We start from the raw sequence: 12,500 nt of genomic DNA, 5'->3' as shown, positions 1-12,500 counted from the left end.
CAGAGTGCAATAGGGTCCCAAAAACTTGAGTGCCACATGAGAGTATGCATGAAAGCCTATCCTTTTCCAAACTAGAGATATACTGATGCAATTTTTGTTTTTAGGAGGGAATGTGCCTGCTGAAAAAAACATTATTTTTAAAAAGTGCATTGCAGAATACCAGGAATTTGCTGTGGGACACCTTGAAAACTTTCATACAGATTATTTGCACAAAACTTACAGTCAGTTGTTGTGGCCGAGTGGTTAAGGCGATGTACTAGAAATCCATTTGGGTCTCTGCGCAGGTTCGAATCCTGCCAATAACGAGAACATTTTTAACATCGGCTACAATTTCAGAAGTTAACCTTTAGAATTTCTTTCATGTCAGTTTTATAAATAGGTGGCTTATTTTGGTGTCACTATTGCCCTTTCACATATTTATTATCGCTACCCCTTTCATATCTTTGCTATAACTCTCGTCCTACATTAGCGCTGGTGCAAACACTTGAAATTATTATACCCAGGCTCTCTCAGTCATACCATTCATGCACTTGAAACTTACTTTATCAATAAAAGAAGCAAATAGAAAAATAAAACAAAAGTGCTTGCTGGATTAGGCAAACACACTTCATAAAACTGCATTTTCTTTTCTATTCTCCCCGTGTTACAAGCTTAACTGCTCCCTGTGTAATTTCTCTTAGCCTGCTGTCCCAGGAAGAGAATTTTATCTACAGGCTCTTTCCGTGTTTTTTTCCTAGTCTTTCTTTCCCTTTTCTTAGATTTGTAACTGTTCCTTTATGTGCTCTATTTAGGCGCCATTAATCTCATTTGAGCTCCTTGTACCTGCTGCTGTTTTCTCCACACCTCATACTTCCTTTTCCCTCTTTCTCTCTTTCTCTGAGGTTGGTGGCTACTTTCCAAAGCTTCTGTTGCCCCAATGTTCCTTCATCTTGTTGTCAGACGTGAATTGGAAAAGCAACCAATTTAACAAGCCTTTACCACTCATACATGGCAGAGGTTTATACTTTAATTCAATGAGCTAAGAAAAGCGTGTTGTGGGGCCCCTACGAGCCATGGTTTTTGCTTCATCATAATTAGGCACGCAGTCATTAGCCACAGCTCTGATCATGGGTCACTGAGATCAGTTTCAATAATTCCTCAAAAACCTAACCATGCAGTCCTCCCTAACTGTGTAGTTATCTTGCTTTACTGCTGTTTGTGTGATTAGCTGGGAGGAGCTCACGGCAGCATCCTCCCTATAAAAGTGTAGATGGACCGCTCCTTAACTTTTTCTTGCTTCACATACAGATGGCTTGAGGAGGTACAGGGGAGACACAGGTCTAATAGACAGAATAGAAGATCTGCGCCAGGTGTGTTTCTCTGCATTGGTGTCCCATCACAGGCCCACAAGTGTATGTGTGATCTTTGACTTCTGGCAGTTCACAAGCAGGCGGCCAGGAAACGGTTTCAGCCTATCAACCACTGAGGAGACAAAGCCTTTGTATAAGGAATGAGGAAGCAATGAACACATTCAGCCTATCACAGGAGTTCCCTGAGTGTTCCGAATTATAAATTCTCCATGTCACTGTATGCTATTGAGCCCAAGTAGCTTGCCGTGATCGTAAAGTGGTTAGTACTCTGCGTTGTGGCCGCAGCAACCTCGGTTCGAATCCGAGTCACGGCATTGTGGTTGGCAATGTCACGGCAGTTGGGTTTTTCTTTTACAGAATTACCAAATGTACCAGTTGTTTTTGTAAAATGTCTATTAAAAACAGATCCTTTAAAATATTTAAACGATCTAACGACAAATTATTTAAACACACATGATTATAAGATGTAGCCTTATTTTTGTTTTTAGGAGAGAATGTGCCTGCTGAAAAAAACATTATTTTGAAAAAAGTGCATTGCAGAATATCAGGAATTTGCTGTGGGACACCTTGAAAACTTTCATACAGATTATTTGCACAAAACTTACTGTCAGTTTGGCTGAGTGGTTAAGGCGATGGACTAGAAATCCATTGGGGTCTCCCCACGCAGGTACGAATCCTGCCAACAACGAGAAACTTTTTTACATCGGCTACAATTTCAGAAGTTAACCTTTAGAATTTCTTCCATGTTAGTTTTATAAATAGGTGGCTTATTTTGGTGTCACTATTGCCCTTTCACATATTTATTATCGCTACCCCTTTCATATCTTTGCTATAACTCTCGTCCTACATTAACGCTGTTGCAAACACTTCAAATTATTATACCCTGGCTCTCTCAGTCATACCATTCATGCACTTGAAACTTACTTTACCAATAAAAGAAGCAAATAGAAAAATAAAACAAAAGTGCTTGCTGGATTAGGCAAACACACTTCATAAAACTGCATTTTCTTTTCTATTCTCCCCGTGTTGCAAGCTTAACTGCTCCCTGTGTAATTTCTCTTAGCCTGCTGTCCCAGGAAGAGAATTTTATCTACAGGCTCTTTCCGTGTTTATTTCCTAGTCTTTCTTTCCCTTTTCTTAGATTTGTAACTGTTCCTTTACATGCTCTATTTAGGCGCCATTAATCTCATTTGAGCTCCTTGTACCTGCTGCTGTTTTCTCCACACCTCATACTGCCTTTTCCCTCTTTCTCTCTTTCTCTGAGGTTGTTGGCTACTTTCCAAAGCTTCTGATGCCCCAATGTTCCTTCATCTTGTTGTCAGACGTGAATTGGAAAAGCAACCAAATTAACAACCCTCAACCACTCATACATGGCAGAGGTTTATACTTTAATTCAGTGAGCTAAGAAAAGCGTGTTGTGGGACCCCTAGGAGCCATGGTGCTTGCTTCATCATAATTAGGCACGCAGTCATTAGCCGCAGCTCTGATCATGGGTCACTGAGGTCAGTTTCAATAATTCCTCAAAAACCTAACCATGCAGTCCCCCCTAACTGTGTAGTTATCTTGCTTTACTGCTGTTTGTGTGATTAGCTGGGAGGAGCTCACGGCAGCATCCTCCCTATAAAAGTGTAGATGGACCGCTCCTTAACTCTTTCTTGCTTCACATACAGATGGCTTGAGGAGGTACAGGGGAGATGCAGGTCTACTAGACAGAATAGAAGATCTGCGCCAGGTGTGTTTCTCTGCATTGGTGTCCCATCACAGGCCCACAAGTGTATGTGTGATCTTTGACTCCTGGCAGTTCACAAGCAGGCGGCCAGGAAACGGTTTCAGCCTATCAACCACTGAGGAGACAAAGCCTTTGTATAAGGAATGAGGAAGCAATGAACACATTCAGCCTATCACAGGAGTTCCCTGAGTGTTCCGAATTATAAATTCTCCATGTCACTGTATGTTATTGATCCCAAGTAGCAGCTGTGATCGTATAGTGGTTAGTACTCTGAGTTGTGGCCGCAGCAACCTTGGTTCGAATCGGAGTCACGGCATTGTGGTTGGCAATGTCACGGCAGTTGGGTTTTTCTTTTACAGAATTACCAAATGTACCAGTTGTTTTTGTAAAATGTCTATTAAAAACAGATCCTTTAAAATATTTAAACGATCTAACGACAAATTATTTAAACACACATGATTATAAGATGTAGCTATATTGTACCTACTGACATAAATTATCGTTCTTGAACCTATTTGAGGTGGGGGAATGGAGCTCTCCCCATGCCAATCAGAATGCAGTTGCAGTTGAGTGACCTGTGTTGTGGCTGTCTAGAGGGAATGCACAAATGTAGCTGTCTCGCAGCCCAAACCAGACGTCAATTGGAGACAGGTTTTCAGGCAAATAGAGCAGTAAGTGCAGAGAAATGCTCACTCTCTAAAAATGGCATTTATAAAATAGTAAAGTTAAATCCAACCTCACCAGTAAATAGGATTTATCAATAAATAAATAAAGCTTCTCCTCTCTGATATGGAATTACCTTCCAAAAAGTATAAGGGAATACCCAATGCTAACCTATGAGAGGGACAGACCTCACTGTAGTGAAAAATGTAATAGACTGTTTGGTACTACCAGGACATGCAAACTACCACAGTACATGTCTTACCTTTTACTTACATAGCATGATGCCCCTAGGACTACCTAGGGCCTACCTTAGGGGTTAATTATATGTAATAAAATTGGAGTTTAAGGCTTGGCAAGTAGTTTTAACTGGCAAGTCGAAGTGGCAGTACACTGCAGCACAGGCACTGCAGTAGCAGGCTTGATACAGGTTTGAAATGCTACTTCTTTGGGCGGCACAATCAGTCCCTGGGTATATGGTATACCACTTTACAAGGGGCTTTCAAGTCAATTAAATCTGTCAGTCAGGTATACTCCAATTACACACATGATTAGGGAAGAAGCACATGCACTTCAGCACTAATTAGTAGCGATAAAGTGATCAGAGTACTAAGGCCAACAAAAAGATACAGCAAAATGAGTAGGTGAAAAGCAATAAGGTAGGGTTGAGGCCACCTTAAGAATGCAAGGTCTAACAAAAACAAACTAAGGATAACATGAGTAATACATCAGGTTTCTCTACGGCATTTGGTGAGACAAGTGTGCCTTCTTTTATCTTCCATAAATGCAATCTTTCCCTGACCCCTTTATTATATAGCTCTTCAAGTAAAAAAGATAAAGCACTTACAAAGGAGCCTCAAATACTCAAAGATGGTAGACTTCTGTAATATGGGCCATAGACTAAAAGCAGCACGAAAACAGAGTGCAATAGGGTCCCAAAAACTTGAGTGCCACATGAGAGTATGCATGAAAGCCTATCCTTTTCCAAACTAGAGATATACTCTTGCAATTTTTGTTTTTAGGAGAGAATGTGCCTGCTGAAAAAAACATTATTTTTAAAAAGTGCATTGCAGAATACCAGGAATTTGCTGTGGGACACCTTGAAAACTTTCATACAGATTATTTGCACAAAACTTATAGTCAGTTGTTGTGGCCGAGTGGTTAAGGCGATGGACTAGAAATCCATCGGGGTCTCTCCGCGCAAGTTCGAATCCTGCCAATAACAAGAAAATTTTTAACATCGGCTACAATTTCAGAAGTTAACCTTTAGAATTTCTTCCATGTCAGTTTTATAAATAGGTGGCTTATTTTGGTGTCACTATTGCCCTTTCACATATTTATTATCGCTACCCCTTTCGTATCTTTGCTATAACTCTCGTCCTACATTAGCGCTGGCGCAAACACTTGAAATTATTATACCCTGGCTCTCTCAGTCATACCATTCATGCACTTGAAACTTACTTTACCAATAAAAGAAGCAAATAGAAAAATAAAACAAAAGTGCTTGCTGGATTAGGCAAACACACTTCATAAAACTGCATTTTCTTTTCTATTCTCCCCGTGTTACAAGCTTAACTGCTCCCTGTGTAATTTCTCTTAGCCTGCTGTCCCAGGAAGAGAATTTTATCTACAGGCTCTTTCCGTGTTTTTTTCCTAGTCTTTCTTTCCCTTTTCTTAGATTTGTAACTGTTTCTTTATGTGCTCTATTTAGTCGCCATTAATCTCATTTGAGCTCCTTGTACCTGCTGCTGTTTTCTCCACACCTCATACTGCCTTTTCCCTCTTTCTCTCTTTCTCTGAGGTTGGTGGCTACTTTCCAAAGCTTCTGTTGCCCCAATGTTCCTTCATCTTGTTGTCAGACGTGAATTGGAAAAGCAACCAATTTAACAAGCCTTTACCACTCATACATGGCAGAGGTTTATACTTTAATTCAATGAGCTAAGAAAAGCGTGTTGTGGGGCCCCTACGAGCCATGGTGCTTGCTTCATCATAATTAGGCACGCAGTCATTAGCCACAGCTCTGATCATGGGTCACTGAGGTCAGTTTCAATAATTCCTCAAAAACCTAACCATGCAGTCCCCCCTAACTGTGTAGTTATCTTGCTTTACTGCTGTTTGTGTGATTAGCTGGGAGGAGCTCACGGCAGCATCCTCCCTATAAAAGTGTAGATGGACCGCTCCTTAACTTTTTCTTGCTTCACATCCAGATGGCTTGAGGAGGTACAGGGGAGATACAGGTCTAATAGACAGAATAGAAGATCTGCGCCAGGTGTGTTTCTCTGCATTGGTGTCCCATCACAGGCCCACAAGTGTATGTGTGATCTTTGACTTCTGGCAGTTCACAAGCAGGCGGCCAGGAAACGGTTTCAGCCTATCAACCACTGAGGAGACAAAGCCTTTGTATAAGGAATGAGGAAGCAATGAACACATTCAGCCTATCACAGGAGTTCCCTGAGTGTTCCGAATTATAAATTCTCCATGTCTCTGTATGCTATTGAGCCCAAGTAGCTTGCCGTGATCGTATAGTGGTTAGTACTCTGCGTTGTGGCCGCAGCAACCTCGATTCGAATCCGAGTCACGGCATTGTAGTTGGCAATGTCACAGCAGTTGGGTTTTTCTTTTACAGAATTACCAAATGTACCAGTTGTTTTTGTAAAATGTCTATTAAAAACAGACCCTTTAAAATATTTAAACGATCTAACGACAAATTATTTAAACACACATGATTATAAGATGTAGCTATATTGTACCTACTGACATAAATTATCATTCTTGAACCTATTTGCAGTGGGGGGAATGGAGCTCTCCCCCATGCCAATCAGAATGCAGTTGCAGTTGAGTGACCTGTGTTGTGGCTGTCTAGAGGGAATGCACAAATGTAGCTGTCTCGCAGCCCAATCCAGACGTCAATTGGAGACAGGTTTTCAGGCAAATAGAGCAGTAAGTGCAGAGAAATGCTCACTCTCTAAAAATGGCATTTATAAAATAGTAACGTTAAATCCAACCTCACCAATAAATAGGATTTATCAATAAATAAATAAAGCTTCTCCTCTCTGATATGGAATTACCCCCCAAAAAGTATAAGGGAATACCCAATGCTAACCTATGAGAGGGGTAGACCTCACTGTAGTGAAAAATGTAATAGACTGTTTGGTACTACCAGGACATGCAAACTACCACAGTACATGTCTTACCTTTTACTTACATAGCATGATGCCCCTAGGACTACCTAGGGCCTACCTTAGGGGATACTTATATGTAATAAAATTGGAGTTTAAGGCTTGGCAAGTAGTTTTAAATGGCAAGTCGAAGTGGCAATACACTTCAGCACAGGCACTGCAGTAGCAGGCTTGAGACAGGTTTGAAATGCTACTTCTTTGGGCGGCACAATCAGTCCCTGGGTATATGGTATACCACTTTACAAGGGGCTTTCAAGTCAATTAAATCTGTCAGTCAGGTATACTCCAATTACACACATGATTAGGGAAGAAGCACGTGCACTTCAGCACTGATTAGTAGCGATAAAGTGATCAGAGTCCTAAGGCCAACAAAAAGATACAGCAAAATGCATAGGTGAAAAGCAATAAGGTAGGGTTCAGGCCACTTTAAGAATGCAAGGTCTAACAAAAACAAACTAAGGATAACATGAGTAAAACATCAGGTATCTCTACGGCATTTGGTGAGACAAGTGTGCCTTCTTTTCTCTTCCATAAATGCAATCTTTCCCTGACCCCTTTATTATATAGCTCTTCAAGTAAGAAAGATAAAGCACTTACAAAGGAGCCTCAAATACTCAAAGATGGTAGACTTCTGTAATATGGGCCATAGACTAAAAGCAGCACGAACACAGAGTGCAATAGGGTCCCAAAAACTTGAGTGCCACATGAGAGTATGCATGAAAGCCTATCCTTTTCCAAACTAGAGATATACTCATGCAATTTTTGTTTTTAGGAGAGAATGTGCCTGCTGAAAAAAACATTATTTTTAAAAAGTGCATTTCAGAATACCAGGAATTTGCTGTGGGACACCTTGAAAACTTTCATACAGATTATTTGCACCAAACTTACAGTCAGTTGTTGTGGCCGAGTGGTTAAGGCGATGGACTAGAAATCCATCGGGGTCTCCCCGTGCAGGTTCGAATCCTGCCAACAACGAGAAACTTTTTAACATCGGCTACAATTTCAGAAGTTAACCTTTAGAACTTCTTCCATGTCAGTTTTATAAATAGGTGGCTTATTTTAGTGTCACTATTGCCCTTTCACATATTTATTATCGCTACCCCTTTCATATCTTTGCTATAACTCTCGTCCTACATTAGCGCTGGTGCAAACACTTCAAATTATTATACCCTGGCTCTCTCAGTCATACCATTCATGCACTTGAAACTTACTTTACCAATAAAAGAAGCAAATAGAAAAATAAAACAAAAGTGCTTGCTGGATTAGGCAAACACACTTCATAAAACTGCATTTTCTTTTCTATTCTCCCCGTGTTACAAGCTTAACTGCTCCCTGTGTAATTTCTCTTAGCCTGCTGTCCCAGGAAGAGAATTTTATCTACAGGCTCTTTCCGTGTTTTTTTCCTAGTCTTTCTTTCCCTTTTCTTAGATTTGTAACTGTTCCTTTACGTGCTCTATTTAGGCGCCATTAATCTCATTTGAGCTCCTTGTACCTGCTGCTGTTTTCTCCACACCTCATACTGCCTTTTCCTTCTTTCTCTCTTTCTCTGAGGTTGGTGGCTACTTTCCAAAGCTTCTGATGCCCCAATGTTCCTTCATCTTGTTGTCAGACGTGAATTGGAAAAGCAACCAAATTAACAAGCCTTTACCACTCATACATGGCAGAGGTTTATACTTTAATTCAATGAGCTAAGAAAAGCGTGTTGTGGGGCCCCTACGAGCCATGGTGCTTGCTTCATCATAATTAGGCACGCAGTCATTAGCCACAGCTCTGATCATGGGTCACTGAGGTCAGTTTCAATAATTCCTCAAAAACCTAACCATGCAGTCCCCCCTAACTGTGTAGTTATCTTGCTTTACTGCTGTTTGTGTGATTAGCTGGGAGGAGCTCACGGCAGCATCCTCCCTATAAAAGTGTAGATGGACCGCTCCTTAACTCTTTCTTGCTTCACATCCAGATGGCTTGAGGAGGTACAGGGGAGATGCAGGTCTAATAGACAGAATAGAAGATCTGCGCCAGGTGTGTTTCTCTGCATTGGTGTCCCATCACAGGCCCACAAGTGTATGTGTGATCTTTGACTCCTGGCAGTTCACAAGCAGGAGGCCAGGAAACGGTTTCAGCCTATCAACCACTGAGGAGACAAAGCCTTTATATAAGGAATGAGGAAGCAATGAACACATTCAGCCTATCACAGGAGTTCCCTGAGTGTTCAGAATTATAAACTCTCCATGTCACTGTATGATATTGAGCCCAAGTAGCTTGCCGTGATCGTATAGTGGTTAGTACTCTGCGTTGTGGCCGCAGCAACCTCGGTTCGAATCCGAGTCACGGCATTGTAGTTGGCAATGTCACAGCAGTTGGGTTTTTCTTTTACAGAATTACCAAATGTACCAGTTGTTTTTGTAAAATGTCTATTAAAAACAGATCCTTTAAAATATTTAAACGATCTAACGACAAATTATTTAAACACACATGATTATAAGATGTAGCTATATTGTACCTACTGACATAAATTATCGTTCTTGAACCTATTTGCGGTGGGGGGAATGGAGCTCTCCCCATGCCAATCAGAATGCAGTTGCAGTTGAGTGACCTGTGTTGTGGCTGTCTAGAGGGAATGCACAAATGTAGCTGTCTCGCAGCCAAATCCAGACGTCAATTGGAGACAGTTTTTCAGGCAAATAGAGCAGTAAGTGCAGAAAAATGCTCACTCTCTAAAAATGGCATTTATAAAAGAGTAAAGTTAAATCCAACCTCACCAGTAAATAGGATTTATCAATAAATAAATAAAGCTTCTCCTCTCTGATATGGAATTACCCCCCAAAAAGTATAAGGGAATACCCAATGCTAACCTCTGAGAGGGGCAGACCTCACTGTAGTGAAAAATGTAATAGACTGTTTGGTACTACCAGGACATGCAAACTACCACAGTACATGTCTTACCTTTTACTTACATAGCATGATGCCCCTAGGACTACCTAGGGCCTACCGTAGGGGTTAATTATATGTAATAAAATTAGAGTTTAAGGCTTGGCAAATAGTTTTAAATGGCAAGTCGAAGTGGCAGTACACTGCAGCACAGGCACTGCAGTAGCAGGCTTGAGACAGGTTTGAAATGCTACTTCTTTGGGCGGCACAATCAGTCCCTGGGTATATGGTATACCACTTTACAAGGGGCTTTCAAGTCAATTAAATCTGTCAGTCAGGTATACTCCAATTACACACATGATTAGGGAAGAAGCACGTGCACTTCAGCACTGATTAGTAGCGATAAAGTGATCAGAGTCCTAAGGCCAACAAAAAGATACAGCAAAATGCGTAGGTGAAAAGCAATAAGGTAGGGTTCAGGCCACCTTAAGAATGCAAGGTCTAACAAAAACAAACTAAGGATAACATGAGTAAAACATCAGGTATCTCTACGGCATTTGGTGAGACAAGTGTGCCTTCTTTTATCTTCCATAAATGCAATCTTTCCCTGACCCCTTTATTATATAGCTCTTCAAGTAAGAAAGATAAAGCACTTACAAAGGAGCCTCAAATACTCAAAGATGGTAGACTTCTGTAATATGGGCCATAGACTAAAAGCAGCACGAGCACAGAGTTCAATAGGGTCCCAAAAACTTGAGTGCCACATGAGAGTATGCATGAAAGCCTATCCTTTTCCAAACTAGAGATATACTCATGCAATTTTTGTTTTTAGGAGAGAATGTGTCTGCTGAAAAAAACATTATTTTTAAAAAGTGCATTGCAGAATACCAGGAATTTGCTGTGGGACACCTTGAAACTTTCATACAGATTATTTGCACAAAACTTACAGTCAGTTGTTGTGGCCGAGTGGTTAAGGCGATGGACTAGAAATCCATTGGGGTCTCCCCGCGCAGGTTCGAATCCTGCCAATAACAAGAAACTTTTTAACATCGGCTACAATTTCAGAAGTTAAACTTTAGAATTTCTTCCATGTCAGTTTTATAAATAGGTGGCTTATTTTGGTGTCACTATTGCCCTTTCACATATTTATTATCGCTACCCCTTTCATATCTTTGCTATAACTCTCGTCCTACATTAGCGCTGGTGCAAACACTTCAAATTATTATACCCTGGCTCTCTCAGTCATACCATTCATGCACTTGAAACTTACTTTACCAATAAAAGAAGCAAATAGAAAAATAAAACAAAAGTGCTTGCTGGATTAGGCAAACACACTTCATAAAACTGCATTTTCTTTTCTATTCTCCCCGTGTTACAAGCTTAACTGCTCCCTGTGTAATTTCTCTTAGCCTGCTGTCCCAGGAAGAGAATTTTATCTACAGGCTCTTTCCGTGTTTTTTTCCTTGTCTTTCTTTCCCTTTTCTTAGATTTGTAACTGTTCCTTTATGTGCTCTATTTAGGCGCCATTAATCTCATTTGAGCTCCTTGTACCTGCTGCTGTTTTCTCCACACCTCATACTGCCTTTTCCCTCTTTCTCTCTTTCTCTGAGGTTGGTGGCTACTTTCCAAAGCTTCTGATGCCCCAATGTTCCTTCATCTTGTTGTCAGACGTGAATTGGAAAAGCAACCAAATTAACAAGCCTTTACCACTCATACATGGCAGAGGTTTATACTTTAATTCAATGAGCTAAGAAAAGCGTGTTGTGGGGCCCCTACGAGCCATGGTGCTTGCTTCATCATAATTGGGCACACAGTCATTAGCCACAGTTCTGATCATGGGTCACTGAGGTCAGTTTCAATAATTCCTCAAAAACCTAACCATGCCGTCCCCCCTAACTGTGTAGTTATCTTGCTTTACTGCTGTTTGTGTGATTAGCTGGGAGGAGCTCACGGCAGCATCCACCCTATAAAAGTGTAGATGGACCGCTCCTTAACTTTTTCTTGCTTCACATACAGATGGCTTGAGGAGGTACAGGGGAGATGCAGGTCTAATAGACAGAATAGAAGATCTGCGCCAGGTGTGTTTCTCTGCATTGGTGTCCCATCACAGGCCCACAAGTGTATGTGTGATCTTTGACTTCTGGCAGTTCACAAGCAGGCGGCCAGGAAACGGTTTCAGCCTATCAACCACTGAGGAGACAAAGCCTTTGTATAAGGAATGAGGAAGCAATGAACACATTCAGCCTATCACAGGAGTTCCCTGTGTGTTCCGAATTATAAATTCTCCATGTCACTGTATGCTATTGAGCCCAAGTAGCTCGCCGTGATCGTGTAGTGGTTAGTACTCTGCGTTGTGGCCGCAGCAACCTCGGTTAGAATCCGAGTCACGGCATTGTGGTTGGCAATGTCACGGCAGTTGGGTTTTTCTTTTACAGAATTACCAAATGTACCAGTTGTTTTTGTAAAATGTCTATTAAAAACAGATCCTTTAAAATATTTAAACGATCTAACGACAAATTATTTAAACGCACATGATTATAAGATGTAGCCTTATTTTTGTTTTTAGGAGAGAATGTGCCTGCTGAAAAAAACATTATTTTTAAAAAGTGCATTGCAGAATATCAGGAATTTGCTGTGGGACACCTTGAAAAGTTACATACAGATTATTTGCACAGAACTTACAGTCAGTTTGACTGAGTGGTTAAGGCGATGGAC

The 12,500-nt window shown here is 40.9% G+C and overlaps 4 non-coding genes across 4 annotated transcripts; all 4 read left to right on the top strand.

The window, feature by feature from the left end:
- The first annotated feature begins 4,881 nt into the window (after positions 1–4,881).
- On the top strand, positions 4,882–4,963 carry TRNAS-AGA (transfer RNA serine (anticodon AGA)). Its single transcript has one exon. It is a non-coding gene; the product is annotated as a tRNA-Ser (tRNA).
- Positions 4,964–7,810: 2,847 nt separating this feature from the next.
- Positions 7,811–7,892, top strand: TRNAS-AGA (transfer RNA serine (anticodon AGA)). Its single transcript has one exon. It is a non-coding gene; the product is annotated as a tRNA-Ser (tRNA).
- Positions 7,893–9,178: 1,286 nt separating this feature from the next.
- TRNAH-GUG (transfer RNA histidin (anticodon GUG)) lies at positions 9,179–9,250 on the top strand. The gene has a single exon. It is a non-coding gene; the product is annotated as a tRNA-His (tRNA).
- Positions 9,251–10,737: 1,487 nt separating this feature from the next.
- Positions 10,738–10,819, top strand: TRNAS-AGA (transfer RNA serine (anticodon AGA)). The gene has a single exon. It is a non-coding gene; the product is annotated as a tRNA-Ser (tRNA).
- Positions 10,820–12,500: the final 1,681 nt, after the last annotated feature.

Source organism: Lissotriton helveticus, chromosome 12, assembly GCF_964261635.1.
Source record: "Lissotriton helveticus chromosome 12, aLisHel1.1, whole genome shotgun sequence".
Classification (NCBI taxonomy): Eukaryota; Metazoa; Chordata; class Amphibia; order Caudata; family Salamandridae; genus Lissotriton; species Lissotriton helveticus.
This window is presented reverse-complemented; position numbering and strand designations above follow the sequence as displayed.